This window comes from Entelurus aequoreus, linkage group LG10 (genome assembly GCF_033978785.1).
Source record: "Entelurus aequoreus isolate RoL-2023_Sb linkage group LG10, RoL_Eaeq_v1.1, whole genome shotgun sequence".
In the NCBI taxonomy this organism is placed as follows: domain Eukaryota; kingdom Metazoa; phylum Chordata; class Actinopteri; order Syngnathiformes; family Syngnathidae; genus Entelurus; species Entelurus aequoreus.
The window spans coordinates 50,994,549-51,005,230 of NC_084740.1; the positions used below are offsets into that span (position 1 = coordinate 50,994,549).

Consider the following 10,682-nt stretch of genomic DNA (forward strand, 5'->3'; position numbering starts at 1 on the left):
GGTCGATAGATCGAAACTATCCTCTGCTATCTTGAGTGTTTTACGTGAAAGGTATCCGCTAAGTTCCACTTGGACTCTTTGTTTTCACATCATAAGAACACCCATTGTGCAGACTTCCACGCTGAAGAACAGTTGAACAATTTTCCTGTTGCCTTTTTTGAAAATGTCAATGTTAATGATTTGCATCCAATGAGCATAAACAAGAGAATTGTGGAAATCAATTGTAAATTGACTGCTCCCAGACAGGTTAGACCGTGTTTCCCTGACCGGGAATCGAACCCGGGCCGCGGCGGTGAGAGCGCCGAATCCTAGCCACTAGACCACCAGGGAGCTGACAACTTACCCAGACTCTTGCCCCCTGCCTGCTTTTTTGACGGATGCACGAAGCACCCGTACCACGTCAGTTGTACAAAGTCAGAAATGTGTTTTGCAACGGTCATTGGTTGAAGTCTTTGAGCGGGAACTTTTGTGTCTTAGGAAACTGCTGCAGGAATATGGACTTGGAGGTGGAAAAAGTATACAACTCTAACAAGAGCGTACAGACGTTCCCTTCTCATGTGCTCTATTGACTCCTTGGTGTAGTCCGTGTTGAGGGTGAGGTTGTTGTTTCCACACAATGTCACCAGACAGGCCATCTCCCTCCTGCAAGTCACTCCGTGCCGACCAGCGATACATGCTATCACTGCGGTGTGATCCGAATACAGGAACAAATACAAGTGGCCTGAGTGTCTAAGGTAGGGGTGCAGGTCTTCAAACGACAGGTTGACAAAAACATACATGTCCACCTTTTAGCCATACCAAGTCAATGGAACAAAACTGTCCTTTGATATATTGAATAATTGATGTTGAAGATGAATACATTTTTGTTTCTGGCACAGATGCCATGAACCTTCCTGAATCCACTTCTCTTTTGGAAAGTCTACCCTTTTTCACTATCCTTGGGCTTCATCCTTAAAACTGTGTGGGGAAGTCAGACCAAAAGCCTTTGTAATCTGCATACGTACAAAATGATTTAGGTTGATAAAACATGGCGTATTTACACTTTCACCCATTTTGTGTTGTATTTGGACTACCGCGCACATCCTCACCCCTGGTTGTGTTCTTTTTGATCACATTCCTAGCGTAAAGAACTCCAAGGCTAATGTTTTGGCCCGATTTCCACAAGCTTTCCAGAGCATTCCAAATGAGGACCAAGCCAGGTCTTATTGCTTAGGTCAGGAAAGATACAATTGCAGTACCAGAACAGAAATGGCAGTGGTGGGATTCGAACCCACGCCTCCTGAGAGACCGGAGCCTAAATCCAGCGCCTTAGACCACTCGGCCACACAAACTCCGTCTACCCGTTTCAGAGGATCAATTTATCGGCATTATGAGACGGCAAACGTATTACATGGCATCTCTTTGGTTGTGGCGTTGCAGGGACAAGCCTGGATCGTTTGCTTGTCCTTTAGAAAACACGGGACAAAGCAGTCCTCGTTAGTATAGTGGACAGTATCTCCGCCTGTCACGCGGAAGACCGGGGTTCGATTCCCTGACGGGGAGATGGTTTTGGTTCCTCTTATTTTCATCAGTGAACATCTTGTTCAACCTTGAGCAGTGACCACAGTATGCCTCTCTGATAATTGTGAAGCGTGGACCCGGAGATACTGCACAGTCCTACAGATATCATAGTACTGTACTACCGTTTGTTGCATTCCTCGAAATCAGGATGCATAACAAGTTTTCAAAAAGGAAAAATTGTGTATTAGAGTCAGTGACTCAAATTCAGTATTGCGGATTGATTTGAAACCAAGAATATATGTAATAGATTAGAAGGGATTTGAACCTTTTCTTACTGCCAAATTTGTCAGCATTTCATCTTTTTAAGTCCACAGTGTCGGTACCTCTACTGTTGGAAGTGCAGTTCTGCGGAAGAAACAAACGCCTCTACTTTGGGGTGCATTAGTACTATTTGACAAGGACAAATTATTTTCGTCTCAGAAAACAGACAAGATTCTCACCAGGAAAACATAAGCGATGGTATTTAAATCTACACCTCCATAAAGCTAGGAAGCATGTACAGTTAGCAGAGTGGCGCAGCGGAAGCGTGCTGGGCCCATAACCCAGAGGTCGATAGATCGAAACTATCCTCTGCTATCTTGAGTGTTTTACGTGAAAGGTATCCGCTAAGTTCCACTTGGACTCTTTGTTTTCACATCATAAGAACACCCATTGTGCAGACTTCCACGCTGAAGAACAGTTGAACAATTTTCCTGTTGCCTTTTTTGAAAATGTCAATGTTAATGATTTGCATCCAGTGAGCATAAACAAGAGAATCGTGGAAATCAATTGAAAATTGACTGCTCCCAGACAGGTTAGACTGTGTTTCCCTGACCGGGAATCGAACCCGGGCCGCGGCGGTGAGAGCACCGAATCCTAGCCACTAGACCACCAGGGAGCGGCCAACTTACCCAGACTCTTGCCTCCTGCCTGCTTTTTTGACGGATGCACGAAGCACCCGTACCACGTCAGTTGTACAAAGTCAGAAATGTGTTTTGCAACGGTCATTGGTTGAAGTCTTTGAGCGGGAACTTTTGTGTCTTAGGAAACTGCTGCAGGAATATGGACTTGGAGGTGGAAAAAGTATACAACTCTAACACGAGCGTACAGACGTTCCCTTCTCATGTGCTCTATTGACTCCTTGGTGTAGTCCGTGTTGAGGGTGAGGTTGTTGTTTCCACACAATGTCACCAGACAGGCCATCTCCCTCCTGTGTGTCGCTCCGTGCCGACCAGCGATACATGCTATCACTGCGGTGTGATCCGAATACAGGAACAAATACAAGTGGCCTGAGTGTCTAAGGTAGGGGCGCAGGTCTTCAAACGACAGGTTGACAAAAACATACATGTCCTCCTTTTAGCCATACCAAGTCATTGGAACAAAACTGTCCTTTGATATATTGAATAATTGATGTTGAAGATGAATACATTTTTGTTTCTGGCACAGATGCCATGAACCTTCCTGAATCCACTTCTCTTTTGGAAAGTCTACCCTTTTTCACTATCCTTGGGCTTCATCCTTAAAACTGTGTGGGGAAGTCAGACCAAAAGCCTTCGTAATCTGCATACGTACAAAATGATTTAGGTTGATAAAACATGGCGTATTTACACTTTCACCCATTTTGTGTTGTATTTGGACTACTGCGCACATCCTCACCCCTGGTTGTGTTCTTTTTGATCACATTCCTAGCGTAAAGAACTCCAAAGCTAATGTTTTGGCCCGATTTCCACAAGCTTTCCAGAGCATTCCAAATGAGGACCAAGCCAGGTCTTATTGCTTAGGTCAGGAAAGATACAATTGCAGTACCAGAACAGAAATGGCAGTGGTGGGATTCGAACCGACGCCTCCTGAGAGACTGGAGCCTAAATCCAGCGCCTTAGACCACTCGGCCACACAACCTCCGTCTACCCGTTTCAGAGGATCAATTTATCGGCATTATGAGACAGCAAACGTATGACATGGCATCTCTGTGGTTGTGGCGTTGCAGGAACAAGCCTGGATCGTTTGCTTGTCCTTTAGAAAACACTGGACAACGCAGTCCTCGTTAGTATAGTGGACAGTATCTCCGCCTGTCACGCGGAAGACCGGGGTTCGATTCCCTGACGGGGAGATGGTTTTGGTTCCTCTTATTTTCATCAGTGAACATCTTGTTCAACCTTGAGCAGTGTCGGTACCTCTACTGTTGGAAGTGCAGTTCTGCGGAAGAAACAAACGCCTCTACTTTGGGGTGCATTAGTACTATTTGACAAGGACAAATTATTTTCGTCTCAGAAAACAGACAAAATTCTCACCAGGAAAATATAAGCGATGGTATTTCAATCTACACCTCCATAAAGCTAGGAAGCATGTACAGTTAGCAGAGTGGCGCAGCGGAAGCGTGCTGGGCCCATAACCCAGAGGTCGATAGATCGAAACTATCCTCTGCTATCTTGAGTGTTTTACGTGAAAGGTGTCCGCTAAGTTCCACTTGGACTCTTTGTTTTCACATCATAAGAACACCCATTGTGCAGACTTCCACGCTGAAGAACAGTTGAACAATTTTCCTGTTGCCTTTTTTGAAAATGTCAATGTTAATGATTTGCATCCAATGAGCATAAACAAGAGAATTGTGGAAATCAATTGTAAATTGACTGCTCCCAGACAGGTTAGACCGTGTTTCCCTGTCCGGGAATCGACCCCGGGCCGCGGCGGTGAGAGCGCCGAATACTAGCCACTAGACCACCAGGGAGCTGACAACTTACCCAGACTCTTGCCTCCTGCCTGCTTTTTTGACGGATGCACGAAGCACCCGTACCATGTCAGTTGTACAAAGTCAGAAATGTGTTTTGCAACGGTCATTGGTTGAAGTCTTTGAGCGGGAACTTTTGTGTCTTAGGAAACTGCTGCAGGAATATGGACTTGGAGGTGGAAAAAGTATACAACTCTGACAAGAGCGTACAGACGTTCCCTTCTCATGTGCTCTATTGACTCCTTGGTGTAGTCCGTGTTGAGGGTGAGGTTTTTGTTTCCACACAATGTCACCAGACAGGCCATCTCCCTCCTGCAAGTCGCTCCGTGCCGACCAGCGATACATGCTATCACTGCGGTGTGATCCGAATACAGGAACAAATACAAGTGGCCTGAGTGTCTAAGGTAGGGGCGCAGGTCTTCAAACGACAGGTTGACAAAAACATACATGTCCACCTTTTAGCCATACCAAGTCAATGGAACAAAACTGTCCTTTGATATATTGAATAATTGATGTTGAAGATGAATACATTTTTGTTTCTGGCACAGATGCCATGAACCTTCCTGAATCCACTTCTCTTTTGGAAAGTCTACCCTTTTTCACTATCCTTGGGCTTCATCCTTAAAACTGTGTGGGGAAGTCAGACCAAAAGCCTTTGTAATCTGCATACGTACAAAATGATTTAGGTTGATAAAACATTGCGTATTTACACTTTCACCCATTTTGTGTTGTATTTGGACTACCGCGCACATCCTCACCCCTGGTTGTGTTCTTTTTGATCACATTCCTAGCGTAAAGAGCTCCAAAGCTAATGTTTTGGCCCGATTTCCACAAGCTTTCCAGAGCATTCCAAATGAGGACCAAGCGAGGTCTTATTGCTTAGGTCAGGAAAGATACAATTGCAGTACCAGAACAGAAATGGCAGTGGTGGGATTCGAACCCACGCCTCCTGAGAGACTGGAGCCTAAATCCAGCACCTTAGACCACTCGGCCACACAACCTCCGTCTACCCGTTTCAGAGGATCAATTTATCGGCATTATGAGACGGCAAACGTATGACTTGGCATCGCTTTGGTTGTGGCGTTGCAGGGACAAGCCTGGATCGTTTGCTTGTCCTTTAGAAAACACTGGACAACGCAGTCCTCGTTAGTATAGTGGACAGTATCTCCGCCTGTCACGCGGAAGACCGGGGTTCGATTCCCTGACGGGGAGATGGTTTTGGTTCCTCTTATTTTCATCAGTGAACATCTTGTTCAACCTTGAGCAGTGACCACAGTATGCCTCTCTGAAAATTGTGAAGCGTGGACCCGGAGATACTGCACAGTCCTACAGATATCATAGTACTGTACTACCGTTTGTTGCATTCCTCGAAATCAAGATGCATAACAAGTTTTCAAAAAGGAAAAATTGTTTATTAGAGTCAGTGACTCAAATTCAGTATTGCGGATTGATTTGAAACCAAGAATATATGTAAAAGATTAGAAGGGATTTGAACCTTTTCTTACTGCCAAATTTGTCAGCATTTCATCTTTTTAAGTCCACAGTGTCGTTACCTGTACTGTTGGAAGTGCAGTTCTGCGGAAGAAACACACACCTCTACTTTGGGGTGCATTAGTACTATTTGACAAGGACAAATTATTTTCGTCTCAGAAAACAGACAAGATTCTCACCAGGAAAACATAAGCGATGGTATTTCAATCTACACCTCCATAAAGCTAGGAAGCATGTACAGTTAGCAGAGTGGCGCAGCGGAAGCGTGCTGGGCCCATAACCCAGAGGTCGATAGATCGAAACTATCCTCTGCTATCTTGAGTGTTTTACGTGAAAGGTATCCGCTAAGTTCCACTTGGACTCTTTGTTTTCACATCATAAGAACACCCATTGTGCAGACTTCCACGCTGAAGAACAGTTGAACAATTTTCCCGTTGCCTTTGTCAACGTTGCCAATGTCAATGTTAATGATTTGCATCCAATGAGCATAAACAAGAGAATTGTGGAAATCAATTGTAACTTGACCACTCCCAGACAGGTTAGACCGTGTTTCCCTGACCGGGAATCGAACCCGGGCCGCGGCGGTGAGAGCGCCGAATCCTAGCCACTAGACCACCAGGGAGCTGTCAACCTACCCAGACTCTTGCCTCCTGCCTGCTTTTTTGACGGATGCACGAAGCACCCGTACCACGTCAGTTGTACAAAGTCAGAAATGTGTTTTGCAACGGTCATTGGTACCACATCAGTTGTACAAAGTCAGAAATGTGTTTGGCAACGGTCATTGGTTGAAGTCTTTGAGCGGGAACTTTTGTGTCTTAGGAAACTGCTGCAGGAATATGGACTTGGAGGTGGAAAAAGTATACAACTCTAACAAGAGCGTACAGACGTTCCCTTCTCATGTGCTCTATTGACTCCTTGGTGTAGTCCGTGTTGAGGGTGAGGTTGTTGTTTCCACACAATGTCACCAGACAGGCCATCTCCCTCCTGCAAGTCGCTCCGTGCCGACCAGCGATACATGCTATCACTGCGGTGTGATCCGAATACAGGAACAAATACAAGTGGCCTGAGTGTCTAAGGTAGGGGCGCAGGTCTTCAAACGACAGGTTGACAAAAACATACATGTCCACCTTTTAGCCATACCAAGTCAATGGAACAAAACTGTCCTTTTGGAAATCTACACCTCCATAAAGCTAGGAAGCATGTACAGTTAGCAGAGTGGCGCAGCGGAAGCGTGCTGGGCCCATAACCCAGAGGTTGATAGATCGAAACTATCCTCTGCTATCTTGAGTGTTTTACGTGAAAGGTATCCGCTAAGTTCCACTTGGACTCTTTGTTTTCACATCATAAGAACACCCATTGTGCAGACTTCCACGCTGAAGAACAGTTGAACAATTTTCCTGTTGCCTTTTTTGAAAATGTCAATGTTAATGATTTGCATCCAATGAGCATAAACAAGGGAATTGTGGAAATCAATTGTAAATTGACTGCTCCCAGACAGGTCAGACCGTGTTTCCCTGACCGGGAATCGAACCCGGGCCGCGGCGGTGAGAGCGCCGAATCCTAGCCACTAGACCACCAGGGAGCTGACAGCTTACCCAGACTCTTGCCTCCTGCCTGCTTTTTTGACGGATGCACGAAGCACCCGTACCATGTCAGTTGTACAAAGTCAGAAATGTGTTTGGCAACGGTCATTGGTTGAAGTCTTTGAGCGGGAACTTTTGTGTCTTAGGAAACTGCTGCAGGAATATGGACTTGGAGGTGGAAAAGGTATACAACTCTAACAAGAGCGTACAGACGTTCCCTTCTCATGTGCTCTATTGACTCCTTGGTGTAGTCCGTGTTGAGGGTGAGGTTTTTGTTTCCACACAATGTCACCAGACAGGCCATCTCCCTCCTGTGTGTTGCTCCGTGCCGACCAGCGATACATGCTATCACTGCGGTGTGATCCGAATACAGGAACAAATACAAGTGGCCTGAGTGTCTAAGGTAGGGGCGCAGGTCTTCAAACGACAGGTTGACAAAAACATACATGTCCACCTTTTAGCCATACCAAGTCAATGGAACAAAACTGTCCTTTGATATATTGAATAATTGATGTTGAAGATGAATACATTTTTGTTTCTGGCACAGATGCCATGAACCTTCCTGAATCCACTTCTCTTTTGGAAAGTCTACCCTTTTTCACTATCCTTGGGCTTCATCCTTAAAACTGTGTGGGTAAGTCAGACCAAAAGCCTTTGTAATCTGCATACGTACAAAATGATTTAGGTTGATAAAACATTGCGTATTTACACTTTCACCCATTTTGTGTTGTATTTGGACTACCGCGCACATCCTCACCCCTGGTTGTGTTCTTTTTGATCACATTCCTAGCGTAAAGAACTCCAAAGCTAATGTTTTGGCCCGATTTCCACAAGCTTTCCAGAGCATTCCAAATGAGGACCAAGCCAGGTCTTATTGCTTAGGTCAGGAAAGATACAATTGCAGTACCAGAACAGAAATGGCAGTGGTGGGATTCGAACCCACGCCTCCTGAGAGACTGGAGCCTAAATCCAGCACCTTAGACCACTCGGCCACACAACCTCCGTCTACCCGTTTCAGAGGATCAATTTATCGGCATTATGAGACGGCAAACGTATGACATGGCATCTCTTTGGTTGTGGCGTTGCAGGGACAAGCCTGGATCGTTTGCTTGTCCTTTAGAAAACACTGGACAACGCAGTCCTCGTTAGTATAGTGGACAGTATCTCCGCCTGTCACGCGGAAGACCGGGGTTCGATTCCCTGACGGGGAGATGGTTTTGGTTCCTCTTATTTTCATCAGTGAACATCTTGTTCAACCTTGAGCAGTGACCACAGTATGCCTCTCTGATAATTGTGAAGCGTGGACCCGGAGATACTGCACAGTCCTACAGATATCATAGTACTGTACTACCGTTTGTTGCATTCCTCGAAATCAGGATGCATAACAAGTTTTCAAAAAGGAAAAATTGTGTATTAGAGTCAGTGACTCAAATTCAGTATTGCGGATTGATTTGAAACCAAGAATATATGTAAAAGATTAGAAGGGATTTGAACCTTTTCTTACTGACAAATTTGTCAGCATTTCATCTTTTTAAGTCCACAGTGTCGGTACCTCTACTGTTGGAAGTGCAGTTCTGCGGAAGAAACAAACGCCTCTACTTTGGGGTGCATTAGTACTATTTGACAAGGACAAATTATTTTCGTCTCAGAAAACAGACAAGATTCTCACCAGGAAAACATAAGCGATGGTATTTCAATCTACACCTCCATAAAGCTAGGAAGCATGTACATTTAGCAGAGTGGCGCAGCGGAAGCGTGCTGGGCCCATAACCCAGAGGTCGATAGATCGAAACTATCCTCTGCTATGTTGAGTGTTTTACGTGAAAGGTATCCGCTAAGTTCCACTTGGACTCTTTGTTTTCACATCATAAGAACACCCATTGTGCAGACTTCCACGCTGAAGAACAGTTGAACAATTTTCCTGTTGCCTTTTTTGAAAATGTCAATGTTAATGATTTGCATCCAATGAGCATAAACAAGAGAATTGTGGAAATCAATTGTAACTTGACCACTCCCAGACAGGTTAGACCGTGTTTCCCTGACCGGGAATCGAACCCGGGCCGCGGCGGTGAGAGCGCCGAATCCTAGCCACTAAACCACCAGGGAGCTGACAACTTACCCAGACTCTTCAATCAATCAATCAATCAATGTTTATTTATATAGCCCTAAATCACAAGTGTCTCAAAGGGCTGTACAAGCCACAACGACATCCTCGGTACAGAGCCCACATACGGGCAAGGAAAAACTCACCCCAGTGGGACGTCGGTGAATGACTATGAGAAACCTTGGAGAGGACCGCATATGTGGGTAACCCCCCCCCCCCCCCCCCCCCTCTAGGGGAGACCGAAAGCAACGGATGTCGAGTGGGTCTGACATAACATTGTGAAAGTCCAGTCCACAGTGGATCCAACACATCAGCGGGAGTCCAGTCCACAGCGGGGCCAACAGGAAACCATCCCGAGCGGAGACGGGTCAGCAGCGCAGAGATGTCCCCAACCGATGCACAGGCTAGTGGTCCACCCGGGGTCCCGGCTCTGGACAGCCAGCACTTCATCCATGGCCACCGGACCTATGCAACTCCCCCTCGCAAGGGACAGGGGAGAAGAGGAGAGAAGAAAAGAAACGGCAGATCAACTGGTCTAAAAAAGGGGGGGTCTATTTAAAGGCTAGATTATACAAATGAGTTTTAAGATGGGACTTAAATGCTTCTACTGAGGTAGCATCTCTAACTGTTACCGGGAGGGCATTCCAGAGTACTGGAGCCCGAATAGAAAACGCTCTATAGCCCGCAGACTTTTTTTTGGCTCTGGGAATCACTAATAAGCCGGAGTTCTTTGAACGCAGATTTCTTGTCGGGACATATGGTACAATACAATCGGCGAGATAGGCTGGAGCTAAACCGTGTAATATTTTATACGTAAGTAGTAAAACCTTAAAGTCGCATCTTAAGTGCACAGGAAGCCAGTGCAAGTGAGCCAGTATAGGCGTAATATGATCAAACTTTCTTGTTTTTGTCAAAAGCCTTGCAGCCGCATTTTGTACCAACTGTAATCTTTTAATGCTAGACATAGGGAGGCCCGAAAATAATACGTTACAGTAATCGAGACGAGACGTAACGAACGCATGAATAATGATCTCAGCGTCGCTAGTGGACAAGATGGAACGAATTTTAGCGATATTACGGAGATGAAAGAAGGCCGTTTTAGTAACACTCTTAATGTGTGACTCAAACGAGAGAGTTGGGTCGAAGATAATACCCAGATTCTTTACCGAGTCTCCTTGTTTAATTGTTTGGTTGTCAAATGTTAAGGTGGTATTATTAAATAGATGTTGGTGTCTAG

At 45.5% G+C, this 10,682-nt stretch overlaps 9 non-coding genes across 9 annotated transcripts; all 9 read right to left on the reverse strand.

Moving 5' to 3' along the window:
• Window positions 1-258: 258 nt before the first annotated feature.
• Window positions 259-330, reverse strand: trnae-cuc (transfer RNA glutamic acid (anticodon CUC)). Its single transcript has one exon. It is a non-coding gene; the product is annotated as a tRNA-Glu (tRNA).
• A 919-nt stretch (window positions 331-1,249) lies between these two features.
• trnal-uag (transfer RNA leucine (anticodon UAG)) lies at window positions 1,250-1,341 on the reverse strand. The gene has a single exon. It is a non-coding gene; the product is annotated as a tRNA-Leu (tRNA).
• A 1,024-nt stretch (window positions 1,342-2,365) lies between these two features.
• trnae-cuc (transfer RNA glutamic acid (anticodon CUC)) lies at window positions 2,366-2,437 on the reverse strand. Its single transcript has one exon. It is a non-coding gene; the product is annotated as a tRNA-Glu (tRNA).
• Window positions 2,438-3,356: 919 nt separating this feature from the next.
• Window positions 3,357-3,438, reverse strand: trnal-uag (transfer RNA leucine (anticodon UAG)). The gene has a single exon. It is a non-coding gene; the product is annotated as a tRNA-Leu (tRNA).
• Window positions 3,439-5,186: 1,748 nt separating this feature from the next.
• Window positions 5,187-5,268, reverse strand: trnal-uag (transfer RNA leucine (anticodon UAG)). The gene has a single exon. It is a non-coding gene; the product is annotated as a tRNA-Leu (tRNA).
• A 1,040-nt stretch (window positions 5,269-6,308) lies between these two features.
• On the reverse strand, window positions 6,309-6,380 carry trnae-cuc (transfer RNA glutamic acid (anticodon CUC)). The gene has a single exon. It is a non-coding gene; the product is annotated as a tRNA-Glu (tRNA).
• Window positions 6,381-7,268: 888 nt separating this feature from the next.
• On the reverse strand, window positions 7,269-7,340 carry trnae-cuc (transfer RNA glutamic acid (anticodon CUC)). Its single transcript has one exon. It is a non-coding gene; the product is annotated as a tRNA-Glu (tRNA).
• Window positions 7,341-8,259: 919 nt separating this feature from the next.
• On the reverse strand, window positions 8,260-8,341 carry trnal-uag (transfer RNA leucine (anticodon UAG)). Its single transcript has one exon. It is a non-coding gene; the product is annotated as a tRNA-Leu (tRNA).
• A 1,034-nt stretch (window positions 8,342-9,375) lies between these two features.
• Window positions 9,376-9,447, reverse strand: trnae-cuc (transfer RNA glutamic acid (anticodon CUC)). The gene has a single exon. It is a non-coding gene; the product is annotated as a tRNA-Glu (tRNA).
• Between the last annotated feature and the right edge of the window lie 1,235 nt (window positions 9,448-10,682).